Source organism: Chrysemys picta, chromosome 2 (assembly GCF_011386835.1).
Source record: "Chrysemys picta bellii isolate R12L10 chromosome 2, ASM1138683v2, whole genome shotgun sequence".
Lineage (NCBI taxonomy): Eukaryota > Metazoa > Chordata > Testudines > Emydidae > Chrysemys > Chrysemys picta.
This window is the reverse complement of record NC_088792.1, coordinates 64,272,476-64,284,240: the sequence shown is the minus strand read 5'-3', so window position 1 is coordinate 64,284,240 and position 11,765 is coordinate 64,272,476. Positions and strand designations below refer to the sequence as shown.

At 39.8% G+C, this 11,765-nt stretch overlaps 1 non-coding gene across 1 annotated transcript; it reads left to right on the top strand.

Moving 5' to 3' along the window:
• The first annotated feature begins 11,288 nt into the window (after nt 1-11,288).
• LOC112061299 (U4 spliceosomal RNA) lies at nt 11,289-11,430 on the top strand. The gene has a single exon (XR_002890182.2). It is a non-coding gene; the product is annotated as a U4 spliceosomal RNA (small nuclear RNA).
• The last annotated feature ends 335 nt before the right edge of the window (nt 11,431-11,765 follow it).

The window sequence follows — 11,765 nt, the reverse complement described above, 5'->3', positions numbered from 1 at the left end:
AGTATGATGATAATAAAATAAACCTGAACCTTTCCTCCACCTCCATAATAGCCTGCAGAAAAACATGGTCTTTGGAGCATGTCCATAAGGAGAATAAATCCAGGCTTTAGAGGTTTGCTGGGATTCAAAGTCAAGGGACCCTCACAGAGAACACATTATCAGCTGTTCCTTCCCTTTATAGTTAGGAAATTACACACACACACACTCTCTCTCTCTCTCTAACCAGCAATAGAGTAATAATCTTATTCTGCAAGGCTGGCTAGTATTTACTATCTATATAGCACAGTGGCAGTATGGTACCAAGACAGAGGTGGTCTCTCAGGTAAATGGGTTCAAACCTTTTAGGACTTCATAGTTTAACACTAGCCAGAAATTTATTGGCAACCAATGGAGATGCTAGAACAATGAAACTCCACTTAAGAGGGCTGCAGCATTCTGCATTAGCTCCAATTAATGAGTGGCCTTGACATGTAGCGCCCTATGTGGAGTGCATTTCAACAATCTCATCACAAGTTGTGGCTAGCTGAAGCAAGGTCTATATTGACAGAAAAGTTGCACTCGTCACATCAGGCACCACTGTAAATAACACTCTTGGTCACAGCTGCTATCTCTGCATCAAGGAGCAGCCCAAGAATTTGCCCCACACCTAAGGTGCACCCCTGTGTTAGAAATGCCCATAGCACTCCTCCCAAAGAGGGTCATCAGTATAAATTCTGCTAACTCTTCTGGCTGCTTCCCTCAGCTCACCAACATTACTGCCGTCTTGCCCAGGTTAAACTGCAGCCAACGAGTTCCAATATGTCACAAGCTCTTCTAGTCACTAAGACACTGGGTCTACTGATTTGGTCAGGTCAGATATAATAGAACTGGGTGACATCATTATACTGAATATATGGCCGTCCATGTCTCCTCATTAACTTTTCCAGGAGCCTCATGTACATATTCACCCAGAGAGGTGGGAATATGGTACCCTGTACCACCCTGCAAGAGAGAACCATTGTCCACAATTACCTTCTGGGTTCTCTTAGTAAGATAAGAATGGATCTACTCATGAGTGAACTCCACCCACTCCTGCTAAGGGCCATGAGTCAACAAACATTCATGATCAATGGTAGCAAAAGCTGCCAATAGATCTAAAAGTATCTGCACAGATATGATCTCTTCCTAGCTGTGGATGAAGATAATCAACTAATACAACCAATTAAATTTCTACCACATGTCCAATTGACTATGTGAGGTCAAGGAAATCTGAGGATTCAAGAAATCACCAGTATTAATCACCACTTTCAATGAACTTTCCAAAAAATAGAAGATTAGATACTGGTTGATAGGTAGCCAGACTGTCCGTGTTAAGAGTTGGTAGCTTGAGCACTGGCCTCATAACAATCTTTAAGAACAACTAGCATCCTCCCCAATCCTCCACATGAGGAAAAGCTGACATCTCAAACAATAGAAACAATATTTTCCCACTGGCTTTCACCAGCCAGGCAGGTTGAGGGTACAGATCACAGGCTGTAACACAAAGCTACTTCAGTTGTTCCATCACCTCATTGAGCAATACTGGCTTAAATTCAAGCACAAAATTTGCTCCCATAAACACTGTTCTGTGCCCACAACAGTAGACAGGTCAGTCTGAATCCAAGCAATTGTATCAGCAAAGTAAGATGAAAATTCTTCACCATGACAAAAACTAGACTCTAACAAAGCAGGCTGTCAATCACTTGAAACAATTCTACTGTGTGTGACTGCAGATGTTGTGACAGAGCTGGAAGAAAACTTTTACAGCATGCATCTATTAAAAAAATCTACTTCATAAATGGTTGGGCTGAGCCTGAGACTTCTGTCATTGGCACTCTAGCTGACTCTCCTCCCATTCATCTGTTGCAGATCAGTCTACAGACATAGTGACCTGTGAAGCAGAGACCAGTAGAGAGGGAATTTAGGGGCCACCGGATTGGTAGTGGAGGATGAATGATTATTATGAAGTCCTGATGAACAATCAACATCGTGGATAATCAAAACAACTTTATTTTTCAAAGCTGCCTAGAACTCTTTGACTTCATCGCCTTCCACTGGTGGATCATTAAAACAGGTCCCTCACCCTGTTGGGGTAGGTGCATTCCAAACAGAAATCGAAGGAGACAATCGTCAGTCTATAGCAGAGGGTGAATTATTCTTCCCTCCCAACAGGCAGATCCAGAGTGCGCCCAAACTTATGAGTGGATCTTACAGTCACCTGGGACAATACTAGTGTTACTGTGGCAGCCATAAAAGTATCAGCCAATCCACAATTACTACCAACTACATGGACAGTAAAATCACCAAACATTAAGTTTCGACTATTCCAGTGCCATAACTGTGGAGAACTGATCACCCCATCTGGGCCCCTATGTTAGAGCAGGTTCAGGGTGACTTACACACCAACCCTATCCTTTTCCCATCATGCACCAGGTGGACATACTTAACTCAATATACCTATAGGGCAGCAGATCTGCATGACAGGTTGGATGCAAAATCCTCCCCTGCATCACCTCTTCTTCATGCTTTGTCATCCCCCTACCCATCATCAAAGGGATCGTGGGATCTTAGCCCTTGTAACCATTAATCCCAAGTCCCTCACATGCCCAGCATGTGACATCATTCAATCTTCTCAGCAAAGAGACACAGCTGGGTACACAAGTAAGAACCGATCGGATAGGCTGCTGAGCTCTCCATAACCAATGTCTAAGAACGATTCCAAATATTTGGTATAATTATACTTAAAAAATAAGCTTCATTTATAAAACAAAGACATGAAAGAGACAATGCCAACATCATTTAGGAGGTCTCTCCTTGACATTAAACAAAAGGTACAAGGAAGAAACAAATTATATGTACTATATTTGGTTGGGATAACTCACTATCCAATGAATCCAGCCCTGACCTACAGCCATCTAAAGCCTTAATAGAATTTAATATTAATTTGAACTATATACAGAAATTAAATGGGCCAAATTCATCCTTGGAACAATTCCAGGGCTTCCATGGTGATGTTCTAGAGTGAATTTGGCCTAATATCTTCAAGTACTTTTGCTTAAGAACGGCACATGTGGAAAACACTTCACCTGCAAACTGTGGAACAAACAGTAGAAAGTGGCTATTTCTAAATCATAGCAATATGTTTTGCCCCTGGATGAGGATAATTTCACAGAAGTGTACATTACTGAAGCTTTGAAAAGTTCTCTAAGCAGCACAGGTATATTCAGATAAATCTGTTTTTGTCTCTGTCCTTTAAATATCTCTTCTGCCAGGATCAGGAGAACATAAGGACAGTTCTGATGAAGAAATCATTAAGTTTACCCTTTCAAAAATGTCTGAAGATCTTGATCTGATCTATGATCATATTTGCATCATTCCGGTGGCATTTTTCCCTATAAGGTAGCTTTAAAATTGCCCCTAAAATCATGCAAAATGTCTTTTAGCAGCCCAGAAAAGAAAAACGTGCCACTCTTTTACTGGTACAGTTTAATTTCAAATTTTATATAAGCCAGACCTGCCTTTCTTCACAGTGGGGTCCTTATCATGTGTTTCCCTTGAAGCATTCTTATTTGGAGTCAGACTTTAAATGTATGGACCCAAGAACTTACACAGCATTTCAGAAATCAGAACTCAATTTATTTTAGTATAAGAAATCTGACTCTGTTAAAGAAAAAAAAAAAGCACAAAATATCCCTATCTCTAAAGACAGCTTTAAACATGAAAAGCTTTTTGTATTTTTTGTTTTCAGATTGCTTACGTACCTTCAAGTTTCAGTTAGGATGGCTGCGGTCATTTTTAAAGATACAATTTGTTTCAGACTCTATAAACCAGACATTAGTGCAAAGGAAGCTGGTATATGAAGATGTAAGATAGACATTAGCATCAGTTTAATAGAAAATTACCTTTTATCAATAAGAATAAAGTTCATTATCTTCTAACCCACAGATGGTACATGCACAAAGGCTATGGATTACAGTTTAGCAATAGGCTCAGTTCCATTCTCGCCCCACCCACCCCCAACCCCCAAGATTCACTAATGAGAAAAATGTCCTGGAAAAATAGAAAAGGGAGATGTTTTATTTAACTAGATTTCAATTATATTTCTGGAAGAATAGTTATCAAAATAGATTCAGCTATGAAGTTTTAAAAATGTAATTTTTTGCCACAATTAGATAATATAGTAATAGTAAAAATATCAACATGAATGTTAAAAGACGGGACTTTATAATACCAGTACCATTAAAAGCAGAATTTAACGGGGAATCTGGATTTAAAAGAGGAATCACATATCACCAGGTAGTAGGTTCCACAGACATGAGGCAAAATAACTAAAAGCTGTTTCCCAAGATCACCTCAAATTATACTGTATAATAAATCAACAAACTTAGGAGCCCATGCTACAATTCACTGCACACAGGTGGGACCCCCTGCACCCACTTAGTGCCCCATCAAAGTCAACGGAGCTCCACAGGGACTCAGAGGATTCCACCCCTGGGTAACAACATTGCAGGAGGACTGAAATCTTAGGGACTTATCTTGTGCTCACTGAAGTCAATGACAAACATCCATTGACTTCAATGGGAGCAAGAACAGAAGTAGAGACAGGCACTTAGACCCAATTTTTCAATGGTCCACTAACCTTGGGTGCCCAAGTTTTTGGGTCCCATCTAGGTGTCTGTTTCAGTTTCATCTGCTCCTGCTGGCTATTCCTCACTTCAAGTTACAAGTATAACTTCAAAGAAATAAAAATGACCTCTGAACTATTTTAGGATCCTAACAGTGAGCATAAGCACTGTGGCCTGAAGCCAAAGAGAGAAGGGAGATAACTGAGTGAGCTCTCTGATGGTATCAGCTAGAGAGCAAGGGGAGTCAACTGAGCAAGAAGTACTTCATTTGTATATTAATTTTAGGTAATTTGGGGACATTGGAGTATAATTTGACTACATTTTGTACTTGGGGCCCATATTTTTGAGGTTACACTGTTGGGAACCCACCTGGGCAACGCCTGGACAGTGACTTGGCATGGGATCACCCTAATAATGATAACTGATATTTGCTGATATTTGTGGGGTAAGAGGCCCTGGACAAAGCTAGAGACAAAGAGAGAGAGGACATGTTTTTGGTTTGCTGCTGGGAATGTCTCTGTGGGCAGCAGGGACTCTGAAAGAACTCCTCTAAGAACTGTACTTGCCTTATGTGGACAGAACTTCCTAGATGTTCCAGTTGTGTAGCCAGTGGCAGGCGATGGTCAGAGCCCAGCAGCAGTTCTGATCATCTGCACAGCAGGCAAAGCAAGGCCAATTGGGCCCCACCACAGCACCCAGCAGACGGAGCAAAGCAGCAGTTGGATTCACCCACAGGCCACAGCTTCCAGCAGGCGAACAGCAGAGTGAGAGCAGTTGCATGCACTACAGTGGGAGCAGAGGTATTCATAGCAACCGTCTAAATCAGCCTATAGACTCTGGTGAGGCCTCGCTGTCCTAGCTGCTGAAATTGTTACAGCAGGACAGGTGGTAGAGCCCCACAGCTGCCGATGAAACAGGGACCCTGATTTTCCTGGACTCTTGGAACCACAAACTGTGAGTAAGGAAGTGGGGGACCCAGGAACTGCAAGTGGGAAGCTGGGAGGCATAACAAACTGCATCAGCCATTCAGGCTCCAGTTGTTTGGGACTGTGACTTATGCACGCTGAGGTAAATGGTGATGGAAGGTGTTAAATTGTAAATATTTGTCCCAGTTCAACCTGGCCTTTCCCATTTCTTTTTGTCCCCAAAAAAAGTTTGTTTGCTAAACCCCTGTGCTTGTGAGTGGATACAGATTTGCTAGCAAAGGTGCCCAGAGCAGTTATAGGTTCCCAGAATACTAAAGTGGGGACACAAGCCAAAAAATTAAGAAATTATAGAGAATCCGTTCAAAAACGGACCGACCCTTCTTGCTGCCGACACCACTGAAAAAGGGGTTCCAAGAGCATAATCAGAAAGAGATAGTTGAAATGGAAAGGTACATGCATTGCCTATGTGAATAATTATAGAGGTATCCTACCCATACAATACCTCATCTGCACCTGAAGCACATTCTCATCCATAAACATTTTCTTTTCCACTAACAGCCACCTTTCAGTTAGCTATAACTTTTTCTTAGAACGGCTTTCATTTGCCTCCCCTTTCCAAACCATGCTAAAAGAGATTTAATGAAGTGTATGCACATCAGTCTCTGAGGTTGGGACTATTATTTTTCCTCCGAGGCTCTGGTATATACACCGCCGTGATGATTATACATAACGCTCATTAATGCTAAGGGACAGTCACATGCACGCCTGGCAAAGGAGAATAAACACCAATATGTTAGAGAACTAGGGACACCTTTCATACATTTTACTGATTCTGTTTAAACGCCTGCTTTTTTTGATGTCTGCAAGAAATAAGTACATTTCTCCCAAGAAAATTATATAGTGATTATTCATGTTCCGGAATGTATTTGTTTATTCTTTCTCTGTTGTTTTTTAAAATCTTACTGTTCATCAGACACTCTCATGCATACTCTTTTCAGTGTACTACAGAAAGTCCTCAAACAAAGAGCAGTTCAAGACATCTGTTCGTAGGTCGCATTTTCTCTGCATCAAATCTATCAACTCTTTCCACAAGAAATACATCAAGAGCCTCTCCCTCCTAAATGATCATTAAAGGGTAAACTTGCTATTGAAACAGCTCCTCGGTTCCAAAAGCTAAATAACAACAACTTGCCCTGTGAAAGTTGTTGAATGAATATTCTTAGCTTCACGAAGGCAAAGATGTATAATAATACAAACGATAGTGCATGCTGTGGTAGATTGAGCACGAGAATGGGAGGCAGGAACTCTTGAGGTCTATAGCTGACTTGCTGCATTACCTCAGAAAAGTTTCCTAATTTATGGCAATGTTTAAGAAATAAGCAAAACAAGTCTCAACAATATCTAATCCTTTTAGAATACTGGTTTGTTGCTTCTGATACAGATTATTTCTAAGAAAATACATAGTAACTAATAGTTACGGAAATACAGGTTCTCTTAGTGAAATTATAGAGCATAGATAAAAGTGAAATTCACTAATAAGGCTACATTGACCTTATGAATATAAGAATGGCCATACTGGATCAGACCAATGGTCCATCTAGCCCAGTATCCTGTCTTCCAACAGTGGCCAATGTCAGGTGCTTCAGAGGGAATGAACAGAACAGGTAATCATCAAGTGATCCATCTCCCATCACCCATCCCCAGCTTCTGGCAAACAGAGGCTAGGGGCACTTCAAAGCATGGTTTTGCATCCCTGCCCATCCTGGCTAATAGCCACTGATGGATCTATCCTCCATTAACTTATCCAGTTCTTTTTTGAAACCTGTTATAGTCTTGGCCTTCACAACATCCTCTGGCAATGATTTCCACAGGTTGACTGTGCATTTTGTGAAGAAATACTTCCTTTTGTTTGTTTTAAACCTGCTGCCTATTAATTTCATTTGGTGATCCCTAGTTCTTCTGTTATGAGAAGTAAATAACACTTCCTTATTTTCTTTCTCCACACCAGTCACAATTATAGACCTCTATCATATCCCCTTTAGTAGTCTCTTTTCCAAGCTGCAAAGTACAATACAGTATCTTATACTTTTCATTATGAAACCATCAAATATTGCATAGTTTGTTAAAATGAAAAATTAAACATAATGACTTGACATGAAGTGCCTTCTGTGAAGACATATTGAAATGTTGTCTTGGAGTCTGCACATGCAAGGGAAAGGGAATGAAAGCTAAGAGAGTCACCACACCATTGTACATAAGCAGCCTCTCTCACTCTAGCTGTGATTTGCTATTGCTGTACTACAGTCAGTGGAATGTAACAATCTGTTTTTGCAGTATTGGAGTTTTGACATTAACTTCAAAAGGGCCAGGTGTCACGCATAGAATTTAAGGCCAGAAAGGACCATTATGATCACTTATCTGGCCCCCTGTATAACACAAACCATAAAATTTCACCAAGTGGTCCCTGCACCAAGCCCATAACTTCTGGTTAAGCTAGAGCATATCTGTCAGAAAGACACCCAGTCTTGATTAAATATTTCAAGTGACAGAGACTCCACCACATCCCTACGTACCTTGTTACAACAATTCACTACCCTCACTATAAACATATTTTAAAAGTGGGGAGGAGCAAATTGAAAGAGACAGAAAGACTCTTTCTGCAGTACAAATATGTCTTGTGTTCTATGATTGAAATGCATTATCATCTGGAGTTCTTCCCTATTATTTATTGTTTTTAATGTGACTCATCACCACAGTATCTGAGCACCTTACAAAGATGAATTAAAGGGAATTGTGTGGCTAAATCCCCAGTCCCTTTTTTGTTTCCCCTTCCTCAGACTTCTCAGTTCTCTCTGCTTCATAGAACAACCAATGACAGATAATCAAACAGCAAATTGGCAGAAGGCAATTTAATAAAAAAAAGTATAGTTACTAGTGTATTCACCTTCTTACTTTCCCTTGACATAATGGCTGTATAGAGACGCAGAGCCAGCAAATCAACTTGAAACAGGACAGGAAAAGATAGTGAAGAAAAATAAAACAAACATGCTGGTACCAGTATGCTGCAATTTTCATGAGGTCCTATTCCAATTAGAATCACAAATGTTCCTTGAAGAGGATTTTTAGTTTAAAGCAGTCTGGTTGCATGACCTAATTTAAATTTTGCTACAGAGATTTGATTGCAGAATGTTTACTGCAGACAGTGATGTTGTGGCCAAAAAAGAAGTGGGTAATCTAATCTAAATTCTGTATTTCCCATATGAAAAGTAGGTAAACTCAGTTTACCCTCAACTACACCACTGACTGCAGAGGTTTGAAATGGAGAGTTTATCTAAATATTTATTTTACATAAATGTGCAGTTTAACAGCAACAGTGTGACTAGACCTCCCTTACCCAACATGCGGTTCACATGTGATGTGTAAAATATACTCAACAAGAGTAAAAGAACTAGGGGTAACTGTGAGCAGCTCAGTGAAAACATTTTAATAATGGGCAGTAGTCGTCAAAACAGCAAATCAAATATAAGGATGTAATAAAGTACTGCATAGAAAATATTGCTGATATGATAGCATCTCACCTAGCTTGGAGTTTCATTATAGTTTATTTCACGGTGCATAATTAACCTGTGGAACGCACTGCCACAAGATATCGTAGAAGCAAAAGATCTCAGGAGGACTCCACAAATTTGCATATCTTCACAGAAAATCAGATCACCCACAGTAATAGTGGACAGACTAAAACAATTAGAAGAGATATAAACTGTGAGCTTCACAACATAAGCCAATAACTAATTGCTCTGAGTGAAGAAGACATGTCCCCTCTGGGCAGATTATTCCATAATACCCATTATGGGATTTCTTGAACATGTTCCTTAAGCATCTGGTATTGGCCACTGTCAGAGACAGGGTAACAGACTGGATCATTTACTGGGGTGATCCAGTTTGGCAGTGCTACATTCCTCTAGCCATTGGAAAGCTGGCCCTGACAGTCTCTTGCCTTTCTTATGCATTCATTTGGTGATCTGCATTCTTTGCGCCATAAAATTTACAGCCCCAAACTCTTAGGTTGGCAGGCTCCTGTTACTGTTCTTTTTCTATTATATTAACACACACAAAAATTAATCAGCTCTTCTTGGTACTTAGATGCAATAATCTGAATCTCTCTTTTCCTTTAATACTGAATTTAAAAGAGGACTTTATGGTGTTGCAAGACAGTGGTATTCACAAAGGCAGCTCTGACCTGAGCTCTTTGTGATGTTTCGTCACCTCATGTAATTACCAAGGACTTCATCTAACATCAAGTGACTTGCTTTTGGCAATTTACTCTTCTTATAAAGCACCCAAGCTTTCAAGGAAGTCTGCTGAAAGTCTTGAAAGATACACGTGTCTTAATAATATTACAGATTGCCTCAAGGAGAAAACAGAATAGTCACTGACTTAACAAATGTATCTTTTTCTGTGAGCTAGTCTGTCACCCACCCCATGTTACTGACCAAAACTTATTTTTGACTGAGAACAGAAAAAAAATTAAGTAACATCATCTCATTTTTTAACAGTGTTCATTTTACATCACTAGCTGTATCACTGCACTTCTTGTGTTACTTACTGGTACAGCAGAAAAGAGGAAAAAATGGTTAAAAACTACAGTGAATTTTGTTCTTCTTTGTAAAATATTGCAAGCAATGTTCCAATTTTTGTGAAATACCTAGGCATCTCCAAAGCGAGGGCCCAACATTTAAAGACTGCTGAGTGCCCTAAACTCTCACTCAATAAAGACACTCAGCTTCATAAAAGCATTAAGCACCTCAGACAATTGGGGTCATCGAATCATAGAAACATAGGACTGGAAGGGACCCTGAGAGTTCATCTAGTCCAGCTCCCTGTACTAAAGCAGGACCAAGTATATCTAGACCATCCCTGAAAGGTGTTTGTCCAATCTGTTCTTAAAAACCTCCAATGATGGGCATTCCACAACCTCCCTTGGCAGACAATTCCAGAGCTTAGCTACCTTTTAGTTAGAAAGTCTTTCATAATGTCTAACCTAAATCTCCCTTGCTACAAATTAAGCCCATTGCTTTCTGATGTGTTACTCATTTTATAGAAAACATTTATATAACTTTTGGCCTCTAATTTATTGTATATGTTTTATAAATTAGACTGAAAAGGTTTAGAACAATTTGGCTTCACCTTAATCAACATCATTCTTGTACTGGGACCACAAATCTACACATCCTTAAACAATTTGTAAGGCCCAGCCAGCGCAAATTTCCAGTTATATTGTACAATGGTAAAAAGATGAAGTTCATATCAGACATCCTCTGATGAACAAAACCAACAGTAGGAGAAATGCCACCATACATAGACAAACATGGACACAAAACCCATAAATGAAGGTCAAACTTACATCACAGTAGACTATATCGTATAGTGTACCGCCCCACAGAGAATTGCTGAAAACGGTAACATATCTGCAGGGCATCCTCAGAGTCAGACTAGAAACTAAAAAAAAAATTAAAGTTTTAAATGGGTTCCAGCACTATAACTTATAAAACATCATGAGAGACCCTAGATATTTCTAACCTAAGTTGTTAACTACTAATTTTCTTAAAACTGAATGCCAAATCTGCTTGCACATGTGGAATTTACTCACCTGGATTAAGGATGCCATCTCAAATTTAGCAACAGCCAGGAGAGCACTGCTCCACCAAATCTCATGCAGGATCTTGCGCAGTGGCAGTATTGTAGCCAATGAGATTAATCCAAGGCATGATTATTGCTAATTGAAATTTTTTTCCACATGTTGAGAAGGATCTTCTTAGTAGCCAAAGCGATTCTCAAGTATTTGAGACTGCTCAAAGACAGTAAGTGACTAACGTCTCCTTTAATGACTAACTTCAACCTCGGTGAAACTGCTGCTGCAAGGCTAAATGAATTCTAATTAAGAGCTGTGCCATAGGGCATTCCCACAGTAAATGTGTTAGAGAACCTCTGATGTCACAACATTGCCGCTATGTAAATAGCCATAGTGGGGTTTAATAAATTCTATGTACGGTTTTATATCTTGCAACCTACCTCTTTTGCCAAATAGGATGGAATAAATTTGTACAGTACAGTGCAGACATTGCTCCCTTCCAAACTTATTTGTTTTTACAAGTGTCCACTGGCACCATGTGGCCTGCAGCACCTGCCACATGGT